Source organism: Terrapene carolina, unplaced genomic scaffold (assembly GCF_002925995.2).
Source record: "Terrapene carolina triunguis isolate 2854851 unplaced genomic scaffold, T_m_triunguis-2.0 Scaffold641, whole genome shotgun sequence".
Classification (NCBI taxonomy): domain Eukaryota; kingdom Metazoa; phylum Chordata; order Testudines; family Emydidae; genus Terrapene; species Terrapene triunguis.
In genome coordinates this window covers 807,656-813,710 of record NW_020664992.1, presented here as the reverse complement: position 1 = coordinate 813,710, position 6,055 = coordinate 807,656, and the positions used below count along the sequence as shown (strand labels likewise).

Genomic DNA, 6,055 nt, shown 5'->3' with positions numbered 1-6,055 from the left:
CACACACACACACACACACACACACACACACACACACACACACACACACCCTGTGTGTCTTCTTCCTCGTGTGTAAATTCAGGCTGACGCTACCGAGCCTGGCAAGGAGCCGGGTCGTCATCCAGGGCTGCTTTAAACATGCCCTGCACCCTCCGCCCGTGGGGAGCCAGACGCTGCCGTCCTGGGGCCACGCTGCGGGCCTCTGGCAGACCCTCCCCCCCGGGCCGGAGGCGTTGCTGCGAGCGGAGGGTACCCGCCCCCGGGGACGGCTGGGCCTGAAGCCAGCACCCCTGACCTTGAGAGACCCACACAAGGGGCAGGACCGGGGTCAAATCTCCACGGCCCATTTAATCCTTCACCTCTAGCTGCAGCTGCCAATTAGCACCCGCCTGGACAGCTGCGTCCCTTCCTAGGAGCTCGGCTGAGGCCCAGCAAACTCATCTCCATGCCTGTCAGACAGGGACCAGGTGGGAGCTGGCGCCCATGGGGCGGCCGGCTCTGTGTCCTGCTCCCTCCCCATGCAGCGTCTCAGAGCTGGCTTGTAATTACTTTGAAATCTCACTCCTTCAAACTGTCACTGCTCGGCAGCGCCCGGCTCTGGGCTCTGAGACACGCTGGGCCAAACGGCTGTCACTTGGGAGCTGGCGGAAGAGGTGCGTCACTGGGGCCCGGGCTCCGATTTCTAGTCAGGTCGGCTCAGGAAGGGAGAGCCTGGCCAATCAACTGGGGATCGCTCCAGGATCCCCCCCGAGCCCAGATTCACTCCCCAAACCTGACCCTGCCATGACAAGGTGGCGTCTCGAACCGGCATGTGTGTGTGTGTGTGTTTGTGTCTAGCAACTTCAAACAATTTCTGGCATGGTACAATTGCCTCTGAAATCCACCAGTATCCCACCCCTGGGGTGCACTGACCCATCGTGTGTGGTCATGAGCCGTGGAAAGGTGTGGTGAAAACGGTGGGTTCCGGTGGGGGGCGGCTTGGAGTATCTTCTGGCTTTCCAGGGGGAAGGGAGTTCGTGGCTTGCTTGGGGGGGGGGGGGGGAGGAATTCTAGCTGGTAAGAGCCCGTGGTCTCCCAGGGTCTGATCCTGGGGGATGTGGCGCTGGGCAGGGGGGAGTGATGGAAGGCAATGGATAAAAACATTTTATTGTGAGTCTCTCTAAGGGCCCATCAGCACCCACATCTGACTGCCTGAGGGCAGATTTACAACAGCCGCCCGCCACTGTCTTGCCAATAGGACATAAATACCACCAAGGCTTTAATTCCCTGGTAAAATAAGCTACATAAATAAAAAGTAAAGCGGGCGTTTATTAGACCTAGACGGAAAGGCCGAGTGGGGTGTCTGTGAGGGAGGGGGACGTCTCCCGTCTGATCTTGTTTGACAGGAGGGTATTTTGGTATTAAAAATAAAATTAAAAAACCAAACCCACTGACAAATTGACTGCAAACAGGTCCCCGGGGACTCGTCGAATGAACCGATCTCACCAGCTGGGCTGTCCGTTTCGAGCCCTCCTGATATTTATTATTGACTAACCAGGTGATTCCTCCTGTGTGCAAGCAGAGGGAGAGAGGAGCTGTCCCACGATGTGACTGCCCCATAGATACACCCAAAGTGTCACTATTCATCTCGCTCAAAAAAATCAACCCCACCTTTGGGGCCGTTTTCCAAGCAGTTATTTCAGCCCTCTGCTTTTATTCTAAACGAGGCATAAACCAGCCAAACCGACAATGAGCCCAGATTTCCGAGCTGTGAGATCTAGGTGGGCGCTAGGATGGTTTTTTTAATATACAGGCCGGTCGCATCTCACACGCATTTAACATGTATGAATTCAGCTTTACGCGGTCGGCAAAAACAAAAAGAAAACAAAACAAAGAGAGAAAAATAACAATTTAAATACTGTTCCTGTAGTGCGGGCGATTCCGCCCGCCATTACACTCAATGTCATTTTGACTATACGCGGTTTTCGCTTTACGCGCTGACCGCGGAACGGAACCCCAGCGTAAGATGAGACAGACCTGTGTTACAGGCCAGACTCTCAGCTGGTGTCAATCAGCACTGAAGTTAATGGAGCCATGTCAGGTTACACCAGCTACAATTCTGGCCCCGGGGATGATCAGAATTGACTATCCATAGCGTTTTATCTAGTCGAGATGCGGTCCAACGAGACAGGGGTACTGAACGGCTCCGCTGGCAGGGAGCCAGACGAGTGATTTTAACGGCCGGGTTCTTCTGCTGATTGAAGGGGACAGGGTGAGCCAAACGGGAACTTTTCACACCAGACTCATTTGAGGTGGTAGCTGGCGAGAAAGCCAGTCCCAGCACCCAAGTGCAGACCTCGCTGCTGTGACGCGGGACAGGAAAGGAGAGAAACTGACACAGGCAAAGAACTGTCCGGCCCCCGGCTACGTTGCTGCAGCCACACTGGGCCTGGCACCTTGCACCTGTGTTTACACCAATGCGCTGTGAGTGTGAAAAGTTCCGATTCTGGCTGGATCACACACGGAGACGGAGGCCCATGGGCTTCAGTCAGCACCAGCTCAGGATCGGGCCCCGCGGTGTGAGCGGCGATATGCAAAGAACTCGCTGATATAGAAAACAGTGGGGTTTTGGCGTTAGCGCCTGCTAATCCCACGGCTAAAGCATTTGCTGAGACGCTTGGCGATCAAATGTAAATATGTCTATTGATTCGCTCAAGAGACACAACAGACGGCTTCTCCGAGGTGCTGCTTTCATTAGTTCAGGCAGCCGGTGGGAGGGTGAGGCGGATGCATTTAAAGTTTGAGATCAATGGCTTATTTATCTTTAATAAATGAAGGGTGTCCAGGCTGAGCTTTTAAACGGTTACGTTTTAGCTCAACCGTCGAGTTATTTTCTTTATTGAGAAAAGAAAAGAAAAGAATCACCTGATACTAAATATCTTAATCCTGGCCTTTGCGAGATTCTCTGGGGGTGTGAAAATCAACCCCATAAAATAGGAATTAAACAATATTTCTCAGGGCATTTTTGTTTGTTTCTGGGCCAGGTTCTATGCAGCGGATTTTAAAGCACCAGACCCCACTTTGGAGAAGATGCTAATAAAGCATGTGGAGGTGAGGAGAAGATTTGAGATGAGTTTATTGAAGGCGGAATAGGAGAGGACGGGAGAAAAAGACAAATGATTCTCCAGGGATGAAAAATCTCAGGTTTTTATCCCGCCTGTTGGGGAGACTTGGGAGGATTTTAGAGGAAATTTTGTGAGTGTGAATCTATCAACATGGACCGTATCGCTGTAGAAACACACTCTTAAACATATGCAATATAGTAAATCTATGTGCAGAATAGTATTTAGTGCTATAGAGACACTTTGAAATGCATATAAACTCTTAAACATTATGTGCACATAGATTTAATATAGAGCTATACATACAAAGGATTATGTGTAATACATTCTGTGCAATTTATATGTACACAAAATGTTTGTTTATAATTATGTACAAACACACCACTAAACTATTAAATATGATATATACATTCTGTCAAGTATTTCTATTATAGACCCTGAAATGTAGCTATAATACACACACACAGTAGGTTTGTGTTTATAATATACTGTACAGTGTGCATAGAATCATATTTGAATAGTCTATATTAGACTATAGACTATTCTATATAAACTGTTAAACATTTGATGTACATTACGTATTATACAAACACACACTGAATGTATATTTAATAAATATCACCGCTAGACGTATATATTCACCTATGCACTCTCAGTATATTATAACATATTTTACACACACAAACAGCCATATGTAATACATATCACACACACGTAATAACTGCTTATACTTCTATAACATCTCTCTTCTTGAAAGATCAATGAATATTCAGATACTTCACATCTGATTTTATTTTTTTGCTCAACACAGAGCATATTTTGAAAACCCATCTCCGGTATTCTGATTCCTCTAAATCTGAAAAAATGTAACAACTCCTCTCCCACACCAACCCCCCCACATTTTATTAAACTTTACAAACCCATCTCTCTGTGTTCTGCAGGAGTGTGTGTATTTGTGTGTTCCTTTGATGGGTGCGTGTATCTTATTTTGTGCTATTTTGGGGGTAGGGGGGAAATCTGTTTTTCTTCTAACAATTGCTACAATAACGCCCTGACTCTGCTAACACAATATTTTACAAATAAAATAGCCCACGGCTATCTTAAAAATAAATGCTCTTGGATTCCAGATGCTCTGACGTTTGCTTTCATTTTTGAAAGGAACGGGTAACCCTGCCCCTCCGTATTCTGAAGGACTGAATAGAACTGAATTGCTTTGCCCAGACCTTCTTGTTCTCTGTATTTTACTTTAGGAACAATACAAACAAACTGGTTGGATCCCAAGCCAAGGTGTCTGGTATGAGGAGTTGGCGACTAACCCTAACCCCAACACTGGGTCACAAACCTAAAGGGACTTTCTTGAACCGGAGGGTTCCCAGCTAAATGAACCTAGTTTGCATTTCAATTTTTTAAACTCTTTATTTTTTTCTTTCAAAAATAATCTATCGATCTATCTATCCCCATGCACCCCTTCTATCTATCTATCTATCTATCTATCTATCCCCATACACCCCCCATCCATCTATCTATCTATCTATCCCCATACACCCCCCCATCCATCTATCTATCTATCCCCATGCACCCCTTCTATCTGTCTATCTATCCATCCTCATACACCCCCCATCCATCTATTTATCTATCTATCTATCTATCTATCCCCATACACAACCCCATCCATCCATCTATTTATCTATCTATCTATCCCCATACACCCCCCATCTATCTATCTATCTATCTATCCCCATGCACCCCTTCTATCTATCTATCTATTTATCTATCTATCTATCCCCATACACCCCCCCATCCATCTATCTATCTATCCATCCCCATGCACCCCTTCTATCTATCTATCTATCTATCTATCCCCATACACCCCCCCCATCCATCTATCTATCTATCCATCTATCTATGTAAAATATATTTATATATTTTAAAACTCTCCGCACAGTCAGCGGCCTTCTCTAAACAATACCCCGAGCATTGCAGTACATAAATGTTATTATTACCAATGTTAATAATGAAACACCATTATGAATAGAAGGATTATAGCCCAGTGTGTGTAAAGGGGTCATTTCTATTGGTACACATAGGAAGTCGCTGGATTTTAGAATGTGCCCTGTTTGTACAGGTCTGTAGGGGTCTAGGCAGCCCTTCCCACATGGGGTTATGGACGGATGGTCTGAGGAATCAGACCCTCACTGCTGCCCTTCCCCTCCCCAAAGCGCCGAATCCATCACACCCACACAGCTCTGGCAAGGCTGGGCACAGGTTGGAGGGCAGGTGTGCACATTGGCAGGGTGGAGCCGGGGCGCGTATGCTTGGAGGTAGGTTTGGCTGGTTTGCAGGTAAAGCTACCGTCTTTCATGGGTGGGTTGGCAGGAGCTGGGACCTGCAGGTGAGGTGAGAGGAGCCAATGGGAGTTGCAGGTGGGGTGGGCAGGGGGGAGGGATAGCTCAGTGGTTTGAGCATTGGCCTGCTAAACCCAGGGTTGTGAGTTCAATCCTTGAGGGGGCCACTTAGGGATCTGGGGTAAAATCAGTACTTGGTCCTGCTAGCGAAGGCAGGGGGCTGGACTCAATGACCTTTCAAGGTCCCTTCCAGTTCTAGGAGATGGGATATCTCCATTAATTTTAGTGGGGAGAGGGGCGGGGTTGCAGGTGAGGTGGGTGGAGCCAGTGGGGGAGTGCAGCTGGGCTGAGTGGAGCCGATGGGGAGAGGGGCGGGTTGCAGGTGAGGTGGGAGGAGCCAGTGAACTGAGCAGAGCCATTGGGGAGTAGGGTGGGTTGCAGGTGAGGTGGGCGGAGCCAGTGGGAAGAGGGGCGGGTTGCAAGTGAGGTGGGAGGAGCCAGTGGGCTGGGCGGAGCCAGTGGGGAGTAGGGCGGGTTGCAGGTGAGGTGGGAGGAGCCAGTGGGCTGGGCGGAGCCAGTGGGGAGAGGGGCGGGTTGCAGGGGAGGTGG

General features: G+C 48.6%; 1 protein-coding gene across 1 annotated transcript in view; it reads right to left on the bottom strand.

The window, feature by feature from the left end:
• The window catches only part of C1QL4 (complement C1q like 4), a 15,265-nt gene that overhangs the window by 8,550 nt on the left and 660 nt on the right, over positions 1-6,055 (bottom strand). The window lies entirely within an intron of this gene.